Source organism: Lissotriton helveticus, chromosome 4_1 (genome assembly GCF_964261635.1).
Source record: "Lissotriton helveticus chromosome 4_1, aLisHel1.1, whole genome shotgun sequence".
NCBI lineage: Eukaryota > Metazoa > Chordata > Amphibia > Caudata > Salamandridae > Lissotriton > Lissotriton helveticus.
This window is the reverse complement of record NC_136063.1, coordinates 1,594,849,730-1,594,870,960: the sequence shown is the minus strand read 5'-3', so window position 1 is coordinate 1,594,870,960 and position 21,231 is coordinate 1,594,849,730. Positions and strand designations below refer to the sequence as shown.

The following is a 21,231-nucleotide window of genomic DNA, read 5'->3' as shown; positions in this document are numbered from 1 at the left end:
ATTCTTCGAATTTTATGGTCCTGAATGTTCAGTCTGATACTACTCCAGATTTGCCTGCTATTTCAGTACTACCAGTCAGAGGCGAATTATGTGTCAGAAAGAATGGTTCCGCACATGTGGGACATAGTGATTGTACTACTACTGTCAGTGGGAAATCTATTTTCAAAGCCTCACGTCATTCTTATTTTGTTTGTGGTCAGACCGCATATGTTCGTCTGCCCCTCGATTGGGATGGAACATGTTACATTGCCTTCCTACTGCCACCAGTTTTTCTAGCCCCATCTGATTATCATAGAAACACACATCTAGTACAGGTTAGACATAGAGGGGAGATCGAGTCCCCAATTGTCGATCAAACTGAAACTACTCTAGAACAGTATCAAGACTTTAATAAAGGTTTCTTCTTCTTTATAGGCCCTGTCCAGAATAGTAAGTTAATACGTAGGTTAACCAGAACCCTTGAAGAAGTAGTGAATGAGACTACTTCCGCTCTAGGTAACTTAACCGAAGAGCAATCTGCTATGAGATTTGTCGTGCTCCAAAATCGTCTCGTTCTTGACGTCATACTGGCCGATAGAGGAGGAGCATGTAGAGTCATCGGATCTAGTTGCTGCATTTTCATTCCTAATAACGCGCCGTCTGTTTATTCAGCTATAACCAGACTTCATAAAATTGCCCATCAGTTACACCAGAATCCAGGCACCTGGACATGGTCCGGTTGGCTCTGGAGTATTATATCTGCCTGGGGATGGAAAGTATTGTCATTCCTAGGTATCGCAGTAACGATCATATTCAGTTGCTGCCTCTGTATACAATGTGGCCCTGCGATTTGCGGTATGTGTGCTACCTCTTGTATTCCTAGTCCTAAGTCCCGTTCCAAGACAATTCCAGACGAGCAAATGATGCTATATGAAATGATAGATGGTATCATGAATATTGATGTTTCCTGATGGAAACGTAGGGCACAAGGAGGGAATGTGGAAAAGTAAATTTTGCCATGTCATATGTGCCTACGTGTTCCCCATCTTATGTTATATGTGCATGATCGATATGCATGTATTCCCCTCTGTTCGATTAAAGACGCAATTACAGTTGTGTCCATCTCTAGTATGCCAGTTGCCAGTTCTTCGTGAATACAACGAATATTAGGCCCATGTAAAGCTACGTTGCCACATTTCACAGTGTGCACGTTAATTCATTGAATTATCCCCGTTTCTAGGCCTCAAAAGGGCCCGGACTCAGATTCAGCTCCTGTCTCCTGAACCCTCTCCGAGGAGCGATACAGCCCCCACCTGCATCCCTGACCCTTAGCTTACTTCTTGCCACGCAGTGCCCGGCTCGGACTGGCTCTGCCTCCCAGTCTGCCAAGGGTATGTTATGATTCTAGTTATCAGTCCAGCCCTCCTTCTCTGCATTCCTAAGCTACTGAATCGCATCAATAGTTTCCGTCATAGTCTAGCCTTTATGTCTCCATGAAAGAGAAATACTGTATTCATATTCATAGAATATTCCTCGCACATGCAATACATTTAGAATAATGCATGCACCAGTCTTAGTGTCTGTTAGCCTTTACCCTGATAACTTTTGGATTCTATCAACATGTACTATAAACACCAGATACTAGATATGCCTAGGTACATGTCGCTCTGACCCTCCAGACTTTCGTCTCCTCTTCTAGTGCAGAAGTCATAGCCCCCAGTTCTCCCTGGTAACACGTCATTGCCAGTTTACGCGCACCACTAGGTTAGAGGTCCCAGCTGCTCAGGTAGCCCCCTCCATGTTTCCGCCCCGTTTATGACATATTCTGTTACGTTTGCATCACATGTCTATGTATACGCCCTGTACACACCTCTTGTTACACCCACTTTATGCCTTATCTTTCGCGACTGCTACAAACTCCGCCTACTGCTACGCCTACTGTATTGAATGCAATGTATTTGTTTAACTATAAATATTGTGCACTGTTATTAAAAGTTGCCCCAATTGCCTATTCCTGCCCCCGGCAGCTGCCATCCCATTCCCGTACAGGCTGTCCTGTTCCTGTCCTTTTATGCTTAATTAAAGCCTGTCAACTCCAGCTACCTCGAATCTTGACTCTTATTTATTGAGCTATCTGTTTATATTGTATCCAGTCAAAAATAGAACCGGTAATTAATTATTTATTTACCACAGAGGGACAGCTCTGCTATCTGAGTCCTTACCAGCTGGTATTCCACCAGAGGGACAGCTCTACGCTTCAGGTCCCTTTTTGTGGTTGCAGTTTTATATAGCACAAACTGGACCCAAAGGTATCAGAGTGCATTACATGAGCACCAGCTGCATTAGAGATGGACACATTCATTTTTAGGCACAGGGAGATTAAGTGTTTTGCCCAGAACCCATTTTTCAAGGGGACAAATGAAGGAAAGGGGAGGAAAAAGAGGGTGTGTTGTATCTTGAGGTCACGGTTTTCAACGGGTGAGGAGGAATGAGGGGAGAGGGAAACAGAAAGAGAGAGAGGCAAAGGGGGAGAGGGAGAGATGGAGAGGGAGAGAGAGAGAGAGCTGTCAGCTGCCTCAGCGCCAAAGGCAAATTATGAATGTAATTTTAACAATGCCCCTCAAGCTCTGTTGGAAACATAACATGAGGCGAGGGGCCTATTTCAGTCCATCTGAAGCAGCTGGAAGGATTCACAAAGCTGGATTACAAGTACAAAAAAGTGCCACAATAATGCTGTAAAATGTCCATTGTTGTGTTGCCAAATTTCTATTTTGTGACAAAAATGTGTGAATCTGTACCCCAACATCCAGGGGTGTCTGTCTAATAAGAAATATTAATAAACTAGGAGGGACAGAGAGAAGGCAGGGGTAGCAGTTTGAGGTATTCAAAGCATGTGGGAGAAAGCATGTATAGAGACAAAAAGACACATGCAGGCATGTGCAAACACACCACGACACCCACAACAGAATGTATGATATTACGAATGCTTTTACCATGCATACATTTACCACACAACCTTTACCACGCATGGCTTTACCATATAGTTGCCTTTACCATGTAATAAGTAGTAAGGTATTTTTAAAATAAGCAAAACGATTATATATATATATATATATATATATATATATATATATATATATATATATATATATATTGCGCTCAAACAACCTTGCAAATCCAAGGAAGAAAAGACAGCACTCGGGGGGGTACCAGATTCACACAGTAGTTTTATTCACCACAAGCGTGCCACAGACGCGTTTCGGCTCTTAGCCTTCGTCAGTGTGTGATTTACACATTGAAAACCGGTACATGTTATATATTTCACAATGTGAACAGGTTACACCTCTCAGTCGACATCGACAGAGGACCAAAGCACTCCCAGCTAGCACAAGCGCCATCTTGGAACGGTAAAAAGTATACACACATTCCTATTCACAAAGAATGCACTGCATAATATCATACCTACAGATAGGTAAATATGCACAGATGGGAGATCTTAATCATAATACTGGAAATTATTGTACATTCCTAATATAGCCGTATATATATATGTATATATATATATATATGACAGCTCAGGTGTGAATATATATGACAGCTCAGGTGTGAAACACCAACCACACTCACGGGGTTTGCAGATAAGGCTTTATTTCACGGCAGGTCGCCAAATGGCTGGAAAACCAGGAACAAGTTTCTTAATGGTTATCCTGCTTCGTCAAGTGTCCTGACGCGTTTCGAAGGCGGCTGCCTTCTTCTTCAGAGGAAGACGAATTGATTATGCAGGGTAGTAGCAGGAAGTACCCTTCTTTATGTGCATAGCACGTCCCTGGATGGGCGCCGTGCATTGTGGTACTTGTGGTCCTGCAAGGGTTATCTACTCACATATGGTGTGCAAGTTCTGGGTTATCCTTAGTCGTGCAGACGGCCCTTCTGGAGACCCCTCGCCAGCCAGGCAGCGTGATGATAATAGAACAAGGGAGAGGTATATGTTCGTCTCCCCACAAGCTGGATGCTCGCCGTTTCTGGACTCGTACCTTCTCGCTGTATGGCGGTGCTCGGCGAAATGCAGTGCTGCTGCGACGCTCTCTCCCATCAAAGCGCCGTTCACTCTTCAGGCGGGTGCAGCTAGGAAGGTGATGGAGCTTTCCAATATATGACAGCTCAGGTGTGAAACACCAACCACACTCACGGGGTTTGCAGATAAGGCTTTATTTCACGGCAGGTCGCCAAATGGCTGGAAAACCAGGAACAAGTTTCTTAATGGTTATCCTGCTTCGTCAAGTGTCCTGACGCGTTTCGAAGGCAGCTGCCTTCGTCTTCAGAGGAAGACGAATTGATTATGCAGGGTAGTAGCAGGAAGTACCCTTCTTTATGTTCATAGCACGTCCCTGGATGGGCGCCGTGCATTGTGGTACTTGTGGTCCTGCAAGGGTTATCTACTCACATATGGTGTGCAAGTTCTGGGTTATCCTTAGTCGTGCAGACGGCCCTTCTGGAGACCCCTCGCCAGCCAGGCAGCGTGATGATAATAGAACAAGGGAGAGGTATATGTTCGTCTCCCCACAAGCTGGATGCTCGCCGTTTCTGGACTCGTACCTTCTCGCTGTATGGCGGTGCTCGGCGAAATGCAGTGCTGCTGCGACGCTCTCTCCCATCAAAGCGCCGTTCACTCTTCAGGCGGGTGCAGCTAGGAAGGTGATGGAGCCTTCCAATATATGACAGCTCAGGTGTGAAACACCAACCACACTCACGGGGTTTGCAGATAAGGCTTTATTTCACGGCAGGTCGCCAAATGGCTGGAAAACCAGGAACAAGTTTCTTAATGGTTATCCTGCTTCGTCAAGTGTCCTGACGCGTTTCGAAGGCGGCTGCCTTCTTCTTCAGAGGAAGACGAATTGATTATGCAGGGTACTAGCAGGAAGTACCCTTCTTTATGTTCATAGCACGTCCCTGGATGGGCGCCGTGCATTGTGGTACTTGTGGTCCTGCAAGGGTTATCTACTCACATATGGTGTGCAAGTTCTGGGTTATCCTTAGTCGTGCAGACGGCCCTTCTGGAGACCCCTCGCCAGCCAGGCAGCGTGATGATAATAGAACAAGGGAGAAGTATATGTTCGTCTCCCCACAAGCTGGATGCTCGCCGTTTCTGGACTCGTACCTTCTCGCTGTATGGCGGTGCTCAGGGAAATGCAGTGCTGCTGCGACGCTCTCTCCCATCAAAGCGCCGTTCACTCTTCAGGCGGGTGCAGCTAGGAAGGTGATGGAGCCTTCCAATATATGACAGCTCAGGTGTGAAACACCAACCACACTCACGGGGTTTGCAGATAAGGCTTTATTTCACGTCAGGTCGCCAAATGGCTGGAAAACCAGGAACAAGTTTCTTAATGGTTATCCTGCTTCGTCAAGTGTCCTGACGCGTTTCGAAGGCGGCTGCCTTCTTCTTCAGAGGAAGACGAATTGATTATGCCGGGTAGTAGCAGGAAGTACCCTTCTTTATGTTCATAGCACGTCCCTGGATGGGCGCCGTGCATTATGGTACTTGTGGTCCTGCAAGGGTTATCTACTCACATATGGTGTGCAAGTTCTGGGTTATCCTTAGTCGTGCAGACGGCCCTTCTGGAGACCCCTCGCCAGCCAGGCAGCGTGATGATAATAGAACAAGGGAGAGGTATATGTTCGTCTCCCCACAAGCTGGATGCTCGCCGTTTCTGGACTCGTACCTTCTCGCTGTATGGCGGTGCTCGGCGAAATGCAGTGCTGCTGCGACGCTCTCTCCCATCAAAGCGCCGTTCACTCTTCAGGCGGGTGCAGCTAGGAAGGTGATGGAGCCTTCCAATATATGACAGCTCAGGTGTGAAACACCAACCACACTCACGGGGTTTGCAGATAAGGCTTTATTTCACGGCAGGTCGCCAAATGGCTGGAAAACCAGGAACAAGTTTCTTAATGGTTATCCTGCTTCGTCAAGTGTCCTGACGCGTTTCGAAGGCGGCTGCCTTCTTCTTCAGAGGAAGACGAATTGATTATGCAGGGTAGTAGCAGGAAGTACCCTTCTTTATGTTCATAGCACGTCCCTGGATGGGCGCCGTGCATTGTGGTACTTGTGGTCCTGCAAGGGTTATCTACTCACATATGGTGTGCAAGTTCTGGGTTATCCTTAGTCGTGCAGACGGCCCTTCTGGAGACCCCTCGCCAGCCAGGCAGCGTGATGATAATAGAACAAGGGAGAGGTATATGTTCATCTCCCCACAAGCTGGATGCTCGCCGTTTCTGGACTCGTACCTTCTCGCTGTATGGCGGTGCTCGGCGAAATGCAGTGCTGCTGCGACGCTCTCTCCCATCAAAGCGCCGTTCACTCTTCAGGCGGGTGCAGCTAGGAAGGTGATGGAGCCTTCCAATATATGACAGCTCAGGTGTGAAACACCAACCACACTCCCGGGGTTTGCAGATAAGGCTTTATTTCACGGCAGGTCGCCAAATGGCTGGAAAACCAGGAACAAGTTTCTTAATGGTTATCCTGCTTCGTCAAGTGTCCTGACGCGTTTCGAAGGCGGCTGCCTTCTTCTTCAGAGGAAGACGAATTGATTATGCAGGGTAGTAGCAGGAAGTACCCTTCTTTATGTTCATAGCACGTCCCTGGATGGGCGCCGTGCATTGTGGTACTTGTGGTCCTGCAAGGGTTATCTACTCACATATGGTGTGCAAGTTCTGGGTTATCCTTAGTCGTGCAGACGGCCCTTCTGGAGACCCCTCGCCAGCCAGGCAGCGTGATGAAAATAGAACAAGGGAGAGGTATATGTTCATCTCCCCACAAGCTGGATGCTCGCTGTTTCTGGACTCGTACCTTCTCGCTGTATGGCGGTGCTCGGCGAAATGCAGTGCTGCTGCGACGCTCTCTCCCATCAAAGCGCCGTTCACTCTTCAGGCGGGTGCAGCTAGGAATATATATATTCAAAACATGTTTTTTCTTTTGCCAATATCTTTGGCGCCGTTTGACAAATCTTTGCATATTCCTCCAAACTAATGGTTCACCGAGGTTTCCTCCTGTCTTGAAAGTTTCGTAGTGATTCGTCAAATGGGGGCCGAGAAAAAAGGGGGGTCTCAAATGCGTTTTCCCCATGTTAATTTCCGTAGGAACTTCAGACACAAGCTGCTGAACGATTGCCTCTGGCCAAAGGAGTTGGGTAGGACTCCGGTACCAGCTGCGGTGGTGAAAAGCCTGGGCATCCACATTGATGGGAATCTGTCAATGAAAAATCAGGTGTCGTCGGTGGTGGGTACATGCGTTGGCCTCCTTAGGCAATTGCGCAAAATCTCGCAGATGCTGTCCTTTTCTACCTTGAGAACGGTGGTGTCCGCAACAATTCTTGGTCGTCTCGACTATGGAAACTCTCTTTATGTAGGACTCCCCCAGCAACAACTCTCAAGGCTACAAATCGTGATGAATGATGCTGCGAGACTGATTTTTGGAAAGTCTAGAAGAGCACATGCCTCTCCTCTCCTATGCCAATTACATTGGCTTCCAATTAGGCAAAGGATTATATTTAAGGGCATGTGCATTGCGCATAAGGCAGTCTATGGCAATGCCCCCAGATATATTAAAGACAGGCTGATACACTATCTCCCAAAAAGAACGCTGCGCTCATCTGAGGAGTCACTTTTGGTCTGTCCTCGCTATCGCATGACTACCTATGGTGGACGTGCTTTTTCAACCACCTTACCGGCAGTCTGGAATAAATTACCGCTCTGCCTGAGGAAAGAACCAAACTTACTGTCCTTTAGTCGTCAGCTAAAAACGATCCTCTTCCGAGAAGCTTGGGGTTTGGTATGATCTGGGTGACTTTCCCTCTGCATTGATCAGTTTTACACTATAAGCGCTTAGCGACCTATTGGTGATAATTGCGCTATATAAATTGAATAAATAAATAAATAAATTACACCAAATGTGGCAAAAGGGTAGATCTTGGTTCAGAAAGCAACCTTTTTTTTTTAAATTGTGTAAATCCATTCAGTAGTTCCTGAGAAATTAAAAAATAAAAATGTATATATCTGAGGGCCAAGGAGGGTTTGCGAACCCTCCTGAGCACGTTCTTCAGTGTTATTGGCTGCCAACACTCAAAACCAGGAGGTGTTGGTAGCCATCTTTTGACTCAATAAAACCGATGCACAAGACAGTAAAAAATTAAGAGGATAAAAAACAAGAAAAGGGGGCAGGGTAGAAACACCTTGACCCCCTAGGCCTGCTCAAGGGGTCCCACAAGGAGCCCCAGGCCCAAAAAAGCATTTTTAAAAAATATTTTCAGCCGAATTTACCCTGGTTGCGCGAATACGGCCAAAATTCTTTAAAAAACATTTAGCACGCCCCCCGCTTCGTTTCTTTGAGCCCTAGGGTGGGCCAGGTCCCGGGGGCAATGTTTTATTGATATGCGGGAGCCTTGCGGGCCCCAGCAACCCCGGGGCCCGCCACCTCCCCAGGGCCTAATTTATTATGCGCCGGGGCATGCGGCCCCCCGCAGTACTGGGGACCGCCACCTCCCCGGCGATTTCTCATTAATGGGGGGGCCTTGGTGGCCCCTCCAAGCCCTGGGGACTGCCGCCTCCCCGGAGCTTTCATAAATTATTGGCTGGGGGGGCTCGCAGGCCCCCCCAAGCCCTGGGGACCACCATATCCCCATGGCTTTCCTCATTATTGAGGGGGCCTCATGGCCCCCCAAGCCACGGGGACCACCTCCCCGGGGCTTGTAGTTTAAAACAACAAAAATCCAATCAGTAGAACCGGAGATATGCAATTTCAAAGATTTAAGTAAGTATAAAGTCTAAACGTGGCACTTGCCGACATCTGGTGGTGCTAGACTGGGGAAAAGTCACAAGTTCAGGCTGACCGCAATAGAGCATGGGCCAAATACAGAGACCAGGTTAGTCCTTCTGAAAAAGTTACCTTCTCAAAGTGCAGCACGAAGAATCCAGTTTGCAGTAGAGGAGGCCACCAGGAGCAGGCAAAGTGTCAAGGATGGTCGTCGTCGTAGCATGAAGAACAGGCTGAGTGCTATGGATAGTCATTTCTGTAGCTCGAAAATAATATTGTACATCGCAGGCAGTTGTTGCTGGAGCTTTGCGTTGGTGGTCACATTGGGCTGTCAATGCTGTAGGGAGAAGTGCATATTTAGCATCACCAGTGATCTCTGACGGTCACTGTAGCGCAAAGAGTCGGGCCCACCAGAGCTTTCCGTTGGTGGTCATCACAGGCGGCATGATTTTGACGCAAATTGGCCCGTTCGTGGTGTAGAAGAGCCTAAAACTTCAAGATGTATCCTTTCCTTCACAGAAGGAGCTCAGCTGAAGCTAGCTAAGGGTCCGGGACATGGGAAGGCACCACTTGGGGATCAGGAGTTCACTCCAGCAGAGGTCAGCTGGCCTCATGCAAGCCTAGTTTCAGGTCCTGGATGGTCTAGGGCAGCATTTCATCTGGGCAGTTGCAGGTAAGCCACCTGACCCTTGGAGTCACTCTGCCTGGGACGAAAGGGGCAGGTCCACCTATCCTTCTCAGAGAGCAGAGAAGTCCTCAAGCAGGGCAGTCCTCTGGTAGCAGGACAGTCCTTGTTCTGTAGTATCCACTGAACCAGGGGTGTACTGAAAAGTAGGTCTCAGGGTCGATTATTTGTACCTGGTGACACCTTTAAAGTGGGAGAAACATCTAGACTTTCCCCCACATCTAGTTCTGGAATTATTTTTCTTCCCCTGCCCAGAACCCAAAATGTTCAGGGTGACAAAAGCCTAGTGCGAAGATCTTTGTAAGTGCAGGAGGCAGCCCCTATTGAAGTGCAAGTGTGGTGGATGACAGCCCCGCCCACACACATCTTATCAGGATGGGTCATCCTTCCAACAAACAGTCTGATGCTGTTTGGTAGGGATATCAAAGGCCAACGTCACCTAGTCATGTGACCCAGGACACACAATGCAGGCAACAAATGGCTAGGGCAAGAAAATGCCAACTTTCTAAAAGTAAAGATGCAACAAGTAAAAGCCAATACTGACTCCACTTAATGAAAACGTATTTGATAACTGGTCACAACTCGCAATCAACATGATCAAATCACATTTTTTGAATTCTTTATTGGTATGACCTTAAGACATTCAACTGAATCAATGTTTAAGTGTATGTCAAATACATCAAAACTCTTGACATCTTTAGGTACATATAGATTTTTTTTAAACTATACATGAATGACACAGATTTCAATACAAAATACCAAAATTCACATAATAAACAAACAGTAGAACTATTCCCAGTTCAGACACTAAAGAGACCGCTACAATTTGCTAAATTAGCATTGGCCCACTAATGGTGAAGTGAAGCACCAGTGGTGTTGCTACATCACTCTAGTTTACTGGGCTTTCCAAAGGGACCTGAAGTCAAAATTCAATCAAAGCGTCCATAAAACAAGGTTCCCTGCAAATTCAAGATGTTGCTACTGGTAGAAAGATCTTTCTGGTGGTTCTAAATCTTGTTGATCCCTTTCGAACCCTAAACTATTAGGGGGTTCACTTCAGGTCTTTGAACTGGGGAATAGTTAATGTTTTGGCCCATAACGAAATTGTTTCACTTCCCTCAATAACTCTAGGCAACTTGATTTGCATAATCCGATATATGATCAATTTTATCGTCTGCTCAATGTCCATGGAATTCTTCCATTCTGCTTCATGGCATCGCCATCTGAATTAGGGTTTTAAATCACAATTCTTTGTACATCAAACTTCATATTTCTACTTGTTCCCAAACAAATGTTATCACTTAATATAATAAGGTAACCCATGTAGGCCACACAGTAGTAAAAAACTAATTTGTGAGTTTTTTTTACTCCAAGGACATGTAAGACATGTCCACATTTTTCAATACAATGCTTCTGCCCTAAGTGCTATTTAGGGCCTACTCTAGAGGTGACTTGTATGTTTAAAAAAAGGTATTTTAGGCTTGGCAAAAGTTTTACTTTGCCAACCCGAATTGGCAGTTTAAAACTGCATACAGGCTGCAGGCCTGAGACATCTTATAAGGGGCTACTTAAGTGGGTGGCACACTAAGTGCTGCATGCCCACTAGTAGCATTTAATTTACAACCCTGGGTACATGGTATTACGCTTTACTAGGGATATCAAAATTAAATTAGATATGCAAATCAGGTGTAAGCCAATTTTACCACGTTTTAGGGGATGAGCACAAGCACTTTAGCACAGGTTAGCAGTGATAAAGTGCATAGCGTCCTAGGGCCAACAAAAACTCATTCAGCAAAATGGGGGTGAGAAGGCAAAAGGTTTGCGGGAAGTTCACCATAAGGTAGACAATATTATATATATTTGTATATCTTATGACAGCCCATACATTTTCTCGTCTTACACTTCCCCTTAGTGAGGTTTTCTACAGCAACTGTAATTGTTTTTATGTTCTCATTTTCCTTTAGATTCCAACCGGACGTTGGAATTGTTTATTGTCAGTAATCAGGGACATTTTACCCATTATTGCTCAATTAAATCATTGCCCATCAGTTAGTTTACTGCCTTTTTACTCTATAACCAAGAGCAACATTTCTACTCCTCCAAGAGTATTAGTTAATTCCTTCTCGTCCTCATTTTAGATTTATCACTGATCAATTTGGTCACCAAACAACCTCAGTTCCTAAATACCCAAGCTACTGAAGCATTTTTACAAAGAAATTACCTTATGGTAAGTGCTTCACCCTTTAATCTGTGATTGAGAGCATCTAATTTTTTTTTCTCAGAAAGTTTTATTGGCATTTATAGTTAACCGCATTACAGTTGTATACAAGAACATCATTTACTTAATTTACCATTTACAGACCACGTAATTCCCCACATATTCTTTGTCAGTTTAACTTGTAGAACATATTTCAACACTTAACATCCCCACCACCCTCACCCATTCTCCCCTACTGGTCAGTCATAATCTGGTTGAGAGCATCTAATTTATTTAATCTAACATGAATCCGTGCCGTATATTATTTGATTATTTCTTTTCTCATGATCCTTGTAGCTTTCATACATTACTTCGTGGATGTCAGTAACTGCGGCTCTGCTAAGCAAGAATTATTCTTTGCATGAGTTATGAATTATTCTCACATGCTCCCATACTCCATCCAGGCTTGGCGGAGTTAGTTTGAATAGGTGAGTCCTCTTAATTCCTTTTTTTGCTTAAGTCTTAGATCAGCCTTAACATAACCCACTTATTCCTAACTACCTTCCCTTATATAAGCTGTCCACACTTCATACTCCAGTCCTGAATAAGACCCGCTGTGACGTTTATTTAATCAAGCATACATTTTGGGTCGAAACGTAAATGCTACTCCTACCTGCTCATGTCCCTAGTCTCTTCACCTCTTTACCAAGAGGAAGGCATTCCAAAAGGTGTTGATAGAACTTGATGTACTTTATGATGGACAGTCCTACTTTATATATATATATATATATATATATATATATATATATATATATATATATATATATATATATATATATATATATATATATATATATATATATATATATATATATACATATATATATATATATATATATATATATATATATATATTCACTGAAAAAACCATAGGTTATAGACCATATATAGTTAGGAATTAGCATTTAAAAAACCTTATTTTACTCACACAAAACCATTGAAATTCCATATATAGTTAGTTGCACTAACTATATATCGCGCACCTGCAATCCACTGCTGATCATGTCACATATTACATCATTCATGACATGGTCAGTGACATCACTGATGACATCACTGATGACATCTCAAATGACATCACTGATGACATCACTGATGACAACATCCAGTGACTGTATGTTTCTGTAAAGTTAAAATATATCTTACATATTGAAGAATGAGTGGATGTATAAGTGTCTGGATGAAGGATTTAGTAGGTGCGTGACTGACTGTATGAGTGAGTGATTAAATGTGTCTCACTGAATGCATGGGTTAGTGACTAAACTGTCTTAATTTGTGCATCATTATGTCTGTTGTTCTGTAAACTGCTGCATGTGTTGATCATTAGCTATACGAGAGGCTATATGTGTTATTAATTGCTTGCCCAAGTATTTCTATGGGAGATTGAGTTTGTGTGGGGGTGGCTGGAAGGTGTGTGACTCTATGCATAGATGTGTGAACAGTTTATTCACTAGGTGTATGAGTTCAAGAGTGCATGTGGAAACAGCTACATGGGCAGTTGACTGTGTGCATGAGTGTATTGATGAGTGAATGGATATCTCAATGCTACATGTCATAGTAAGTACATATGTAAAACACAGTACATGTGAGAGTTGGCATATATAAATAACTGTGCATGAGAGCCACCGAATGAGTGAGTGGTTGTATCGATCATTGTGAACTTGTATCAGGGATTGTATAAGAGAGTAAATATGTGTTAGTATATGTTTCAATAAGTAAGGTGTGTTTAACTGTATACTTGAAGAAATGGAGATGAGATTGTTTCTTTGCATGACTGACTGGGTGTGTGAGTAACTCCATGGATGAGTGGAAGTGTGTGAGTGTCTGTATACACTGAGTGTATCTAAGGTTATATTAGAGTCTGAAGAGGTTTATCGTATTAGCACAAGAATGATGTCAAATGAGATGTCATCAGTGATGTCATCAGTGATGTCATTTGAGATGTCATCAGTGATGTCATCAGTGATGTCACTGACCATGTCATGAATGATGTAATATGTGACATGATCAGCAGTGGATTGCAGGTGCGCGATATATAGTTAGTGCAACTAACTATATATGGAATTTCAATGGTTTTGTGTGAGTAAAATAAGGTTTTTTAAATGCTAATTCCTAACTATATATGGTCTATAACCTATGGTTTTTTCAGTGAATTTTCAAGGTTTTGTAAATGCTAATTCCTAACTATATATGGTCTATAACCTATGGTTTTTTCAGTGAATTTCAATGGTTTTTTAATAGCAAATATCATAAGCTGTCGAATGTCAAGTACGTGGTAAGTGAAAACATTTTCGTGTTTATGCACACTGATCTGCTTTGAATGGTGCCCCCCCCCCTCATTTCTATTAGGAGTACTCTCTCTTTGCAGATAGTGAAAGGTAGTTAACGCAGGTCTTTGCCCCCATTGTAATCCGTCGTGCCTGCTTCTCTCTCCATTTGATTGATTGTTATCCAAGTATTTACTGTTTTAGAATTAGTTCTCTTTGGTTCATTCTCTATTTACAAACAAACACAGAGTCGCAATACTCTGTTTAGTCTTTGCAGATAACGAAAAATCGTGTAAAAAAAAAAGAAAAGGAATCGAGCAAAATCAGTAGGCCACTAATGGGATCTCTTTTTGACCTCGCTAAAATAGAAACATTAGGAACAACCCCTCATGACAAATACAAAACTAGTGAGATGAACTGAACTCCACACAATGATGGCTGCAAAACAGCTCGGCTCCGCCACCCACCCCGCCCAAAATAACGATAAAGAACGGCTGCCATGATTGGTTGCGGAATGACCACGACGGAGCTACGAAATGGTGCTGCTCTCATGCTAACCCCAGCTTCAGTCTGAAACATCCAGAAACACTGTAGACTACCAATTCGATCAGTTCCGGTAGCGCCCCAATGTAACCCGGTAGAGAAGAACTAGCTCTCCCCTCTTTGACTGATGGTTCTTGTTGCCTGTCCCTTCTGTTGTCATTTAACAGAACTATTTAGCCTGCTGAAAGGGGTTGTGTTCCGACCGCTGGTTGGTGGAGACATTTTGACTATATTCTGTACCTGCGTTGTCGCGTAATGCGTCATATGACGCGCCGCGTTAGCGCATCCGGAAGTCATCCGGGGCGCGCAGCGCGTAACGTAAGCATAACAAGTCATGTGACTTGTTAATAAAACTTTTCATTGGTTCATTTTACTTTTCTTATTGTAATGATGAAAGGCTTGGTCATATGACCTAAAAATTACGCTTTTCATTACTTCCGAACATTATTTTTTCTTAAATATATGTTATAATGTTCCAGGCTAATGTACTTTCCCGGAAATTTTACAACTGTCCTGCAAGTAAAATATATTCTTTTTTCGAGAAAAAGAGCGTTTCTTCGTCCCATGACGGAGCCGTTGAGCAAAAGAGGGTCGACCTGCTGTCTTAGTCGCCGATACGCCTGAATATGAGATTCTTATCGATCACTTTATGTTGCAGGAATAGAAAACACAACAGCCCTTGACCATTTATCTTTACTGCGTTCCTTCGTATTATACCTTTTACCCTTCATGTAATTGGTCTGCTTTATTTCACTTGCCTTTTAATGATTCTAAAACAGTCACTATTATTAAAAACTTTACCAATGTATATACTACTACCATGTTTTCTTTTAAAAACCTTTATAGAGAAAATTTCATTATACAAATACGAGCCTATAACCACGTGGGCCTGCCACAGAGCAAACTGTAATCGTATATGATGAATAGACATTTACACTGTAGAGGAACGTAACGGGCGGGCCATTAGGTTGCAAGAACTAAGGTGTCTAACAGTTACGGAATCGGTGGACGTACATTTTATAATTAAAATACGACAGGGCCAGTTACAATAAAATTATCTAGATATACATTTGCGGGCAAGTACCATGGGTGACGTTAATTCGAACTTTCAACAGTACAGTAATCAATAACACATCAGAACTTAATATCAATAGGGATGTCGAAATATTCAATCAATTCTCGTCCCCGCCCGCCATGTGCTTCAAAACTGCATACGTATCTCGTGATTTCAAGGTTCTGCAACCAGTACACAACAAGGAGTTACGAGTCCCATTTATTCTGGCACCATTTTGGGCGAGGACGGGCAGGTCCAGGATATAGTCAAAATGTCTCTACCAACCATCGACTATGATGATGTTCATATGCTGTATTTATTAGAGTAACACTCATCTGTCCACATGAAATTAATTTGCCACAATCTAAACATGTCATTTTAATCTTTCCAAAGTTCTTCTAAATATTTGGGACCGTTTCCCTTGCCTCTGAAGCTCTCAGTGCCACTTCTTTGATGAATGTACTAGCAGGTCAGGGGTTCTCCTCCAAATCTCTCTTTTATGCAGCACTATAATTAATTGGTGCCACCTCTCCATATGACGATGCATGGTATAGTTACCACAACTATATTTTTTTTCGGTTCCTCTGGAGAGTTCATCGTGGCAGATGAAGCGTGTAACGTACCGGGCATTTACCTTTTTTTGCATGTACAGGAAAGGAAAAAAAAATCGAGCGTCCGAGTTCTAAGGTGTCCCAGGGCCATTTTGGTGGACCAGGCCCAAATCCAAAGAACAGCCATCTCACAGGCTAATGGGGCGACCCACGCTGAGTTTCAGCATTGTAGGATGACCACACAAGTACAGCAACTTGCTAGACATCACCTCGGTGCCATCCGGATCTCGGCGCCCCACTGCAGATGAAGTGCCTCTCAACTATGAAACCACCACGGTGACATCCGGATCTTGGCGCGTTGTGCTGCCTTCGGCCTATTCGCACATCGGTCCGCTACTGACGCCATCTCACAGGCTAATGGGGCGACCCACGCCGAGTTTCAGCATTGTAGGATGACCACACCAGTACAGCAACTTGCTAGACATCACCTCGGTGCCATCCGGATCTCGGCGCCCCACTGCAGATGAAGTGCCTCTCAACTATGAAACCACCACGGTGACATCCGGATCTTGGCGCGTTGTGCTGCCTTCGGCCTATTCGCACATCGGTCCGCTACTGACGCCATCTCACAGGCTAATGGGGCGATCCACGCCGAGTTTCAGCATTGTAGGATGACCACACCAGTACAGCAACTTGCTAGACATCACCTCGGTGCCATCCGGATCTCGGCGCCCCACTGCAGATGAAGTGCCTCTCAACTATGAAACCACCACGGTGACATCCGGATCTTGGCGCGTTGTGCTGCCTTCGGCCTATTCGCACATCGGTCCGCTACTGACGCCATCTCACAGGCTAATGGGGCGACCCACGCCGAGTTTCAGCATTGTAGGATGACCACACCAGTACAGCAACTTGCTAGACATCACCTCGGTGCCATCCGGATCTCGGCGCCCCACTGCAGATGAAGTGCCTCTCAACTATGAAACCACCACGGTGACATCCGGATCTTGGCGCGTTGTGCTGCCTTCGGCCTATTCGCACATCGGTCCGCTACTGACGCCATCTCACAGGCTAATGGGGCGACCCACGCCGAGTTTCAGCATTGTAGGATGACCACACCAACTTGCTAGACATCACCTCAGTGCCATCCGAATCTTGGCATCTCAACGCCTAGTGGTATCTTCCATACAAAAAATATTGTTACGCTGCCTTTGGCCCCATTCGCACATCAGTCCGCAACTTAGACATCACCTCGGTGCCATCCGGATCTTGGCATCTCAGCGCCTTGTGGTGTCAGTCAGAAAATATTGTTGTGCTGCCTTCGGCCTATTCGCACATCGGTCCGCTACTGACGCCATCTCACAGGCCAACGGGGCGCCCCACGCCGACTTTCAACATTGTAGGATGGCCACAGAAGTGCGACAACTTACTAGACACCACCTCGGTGCCATCCGGATCTTGGCGCGTTGTGCTGCCTTCGGCCTATTCGCACATCGGTCCGCTACTGACGCAAACTCACAGGCCAACGGGGCGCCCCACGCCGACTTTCAGCATTGTAGGATGGCCACACCAGTGCGGCAACTTGCTACACACCACCTCGGTGCCATCCGGATCTTGGCGCGTAGTGAAGCTGCAGCAGCTGCAAATAAGCTTCAGACAGTGTTACAACCGCTGCTCAGAACTCTCAACTATGACACCACCTCGGTGCCATCCGGATCTTGGCGCGTTGTATTGCCTTCGGCCTATTCGCACATCGGTCCGCTACTGACGCCGCCTCACGTGCCAACGTATTTTCTCCGCATTTTATACCCTATGCCGCATAACAGGTCATGTGACTTGTTTATAAAACTTTTCATTGGTTCATTTTACTTTTGGTTTCCGAATGATGGAAGGCTTGATCATATGACCTAAAAACAACACTTTTCATTGGATGAAAACTTTTTTTTTCCCCCAAACGATGAAAGCCCCACCTTGTTTCTGGATGTTTCAGACTAAACTGGCGTCAGCATGAGAGCACCACCATCTCGTAGCTCCGTCGTGGTCATTCCGCGAGCAATCATGGCAGCCGCTCCCCACCAGAAGCCTGCAGGAGTCGGGGCCCCCAAAACTTTTGATGAATTCTCAAGGCGGAGGGGACGCTTTCGAGAATGGGGTCCAAGACCTAGCAGACAAGCGTCCGATTTCCAAGGTGTCCCAGGGCCATTTCAGTGGACCACGCCCAAAAAGGAAAGAGCCTGCCGCCATTTTGAGAGTCCTGTGGCAGCCGCCTATCGCTGCACCGCAAGAGTGGGCGCAACTCAGCTGAATGGCGGATTTTGACACAGTGGACCAAAAGCGGACGGAATGGCAACTGAAACGGTAAAGGGGCGCCCCACTAAAACAGATGAGACTCCACCTGGAGAGGCCCGTTCACGCCGCCTCCCCCGGGGCGCTCCACGCCGTTATTCGGAGCAGCATTGTAGGATACCAAAACCAGTGCGGCAACTTACTGGACATCACCTTGGTGCCATCGTTCTGCTGCCTTGGAACTATTCGCACAACAGTTTGCTACTGATGACCCACCCCCCGCGATGCCCCACGCCGTTATTTGCTGGGTGGCAACTTACTAGACATCACTTTCGTGTCATCTAGATTTCGGCGCGTTCTGCTGCCTTGGAACTATTCGCACAACAGTTTGCTACTGATGACCCACCCCCCGCGACGCCCCACGCCGGAAATCTGGACGTTGTGCTGCGTTGGGACTATTCGCACAGCCGACCGCTACTTCGTTGTTTTTCTCTAAAAATGTTTATATGTTATTACTATTTTTGTTTTCTTGTATATATTTATAAATTATTAAAGTTTTATAATCTTACTACTTTGTCGGAGTGCTATATATTTTTAATGTGACACATAATTGTAAAAACTTTGATGTACAAAGAGTCATCCCTGGAATCTTCCGCTTCACGCTCGGTCCCCTCCCCAATCACAATACAGGATGGTTTTCAGATAATAGCAACGCTTCTGCTGTGACGGATCTCATCGAGTGTGAGCCTTGATCTACTATAACTCCTTTGAAGAGGGGTGATTCTTTACAGCTGTGGCCATAAACTACATCTGCAGGGTTAGCTGATAGCCTAGGACCGGCCTGGACAATCGGACACAGAGGAAAAGGAGTGTCAGAGGGTGCGGTAGTGAATAGGGCGAAAGGGAGGTGTCGGGCGGGCACAGGGTGTGATTCTCAGGGAAGAGCAGCGCAGATGGGGGGAGGTTTATTACCCATGCATAAGACAGAGAGCGGGGGTGACCACTGCCTGGGTGAGATGCTTGCGAGGGTGGGGAGCCATGCTAAGGATCGACAGCGTGCACAGAGTGGGTCTGGTCAAGGCATCTAAAATGGCTGCCGTGCACGACAAAAGTGTGGCATTTGAAAAAAGACAAGATGGCGCACACAATGTTTTTCAACAATTCCTGATTTCCTTCGAATCGAACGTTAACAGACGTTGGGGCATATTACCAAAGTTAAGCGATATTTATCCCTAACGATGCATTGCAAAGATTTTTTTACCGTCAGAAATTATCGCAGATAAACCTTGCTATTATCAAGGTTTATCGCAAATACGATAAAAAACGAGCGCAATGCATTAATATCGCTGAAAACTCCGCGATATTCATGCATTACCGAGCTAATGCTCTTAGCCATGTTATCCACCTCCCATTGGATAACATGGCTAAGAACTGCTCAGGGCAGCTGTTACTTTTTGGAGATATTCGCGCTTATCTCGAATATTTCCAAAAGTTGATAATAGGAGATAGCGATGTTAGCGACTGTTTCCAGTCGCTAACATCTTGGCATGCCCACTTTGCATGTCATTAGTGATAAATATCACTCACATGCAAAGTGGGACCCAAGATGGTCGCTATCTCCTACTAGCCGTCGCTAACTGGTGTTAGCAACAGCTAGGTAATACAGATATAATTTTATCTCCGCGAAGCGGAGCGCTGTTACAGATATATATCTTGTTTTTTAACGTTAATTTCTCAAAATGCACTGAAGCACATATATTGAGACATAGCAAAGGCACATCGGGCTACCAGTCCCTAATATTTTACCAAGTTTCGTGCAAATCCATTCAGCCGTTCGATTATTATTATTATTTTTTTTTTTTGCCCCGCGGGGCCCTTTTAAAACCTCCACATCAAACCTAGGGGGTCAGCGAGGATCTACTATGCCCCCTTATGGTCATTTGCCCCTTCGCTTTGGCCTCCTCTTGTCTCTCGATCCTACCGAGAGACAAGATGGCGGCCGCTACGTACTGTTTGGAATGTTTACAGACACCGGAGAGCCAATCAGCTTCGCTTCGCAAAGCTCCGTAACGCGAAAAGTACGCGAAGCGGTGCGCTGTTACAGATATATATCTTTTTTTGAACGTTAATTTCTCAAAATCCACTGAAGCACATATATTGAGACCTAGCAAAGGCACATCGGGCTACCAGTCCCTACAATTTTGCCAAGTTTCGTGCAAATCCATTCAGCCGTTCGATTATTATTATTATTTTTTTTTTTTGCCCCGCGGGGCCCTTTTAAAACCTCCACATCAAACCTAGGGGGTCAGCGAGGATCTACTATGCCCCCTTATAGTTATTTCCCCCTTTGTTTTGACCTCCTCTTGTCTCTCGATCCTACCGAGAGACAAGATGGCGGCCGCTACGGACTGTTTGGAATGTTGACAGACGCCGGAGAACCAATCAGCTTCGCTTCACAAAGCTCCGTTGCGCGAAAAGTCCGCGAACCAGTGCGCTGCCCGGTCCGCTGTTACAGATATATATCTTTTTTTAAACGTTAATTTCTCAAAATCCACTGGAGCACATATATTGAGACCTACAAAAGGCACATCGGGCTACCAGTCCCTACAATTTTGCCAAGTTTCGTGCAAATCCATTCAGCCGTTCGGGCTAAAAGTGAGGCCAACCGCCCTATGGAAAACTCAATGTTAAAAACACGTTTTGGGACCCCCCTTTTTTCTCGGCCCCCACTGGACGAACCCCCCCCAAATTTTCAAGGGCTGCTCAGAAACAAAATGTGCCATTTTCCTGAAAATTTCAGCCA

General features: G+C 45.2%; 1 long non-coding RNA gene across 1 annotated transcript in view; it reads left to right on the top strand.

Annotated features, from left to right (window-relative positions):
* LOC144827612 (uncharacterized) overlaps nt 1-21,231 on the top strand; it is an 81,051-nt gene that overhangs the window by 11,384 nt on the left and 48,436 nt on the right. The window contains exon 2 of the long non-coding RNA XR_013610268.1: nt 12,025-12,155. This is a non-coding gene — a long non-coding RNA (uncharacterized LOC144827612). The remainder of the gene's footprint in view (nt 1-12,024; nt 12,156-21,231) is intronic.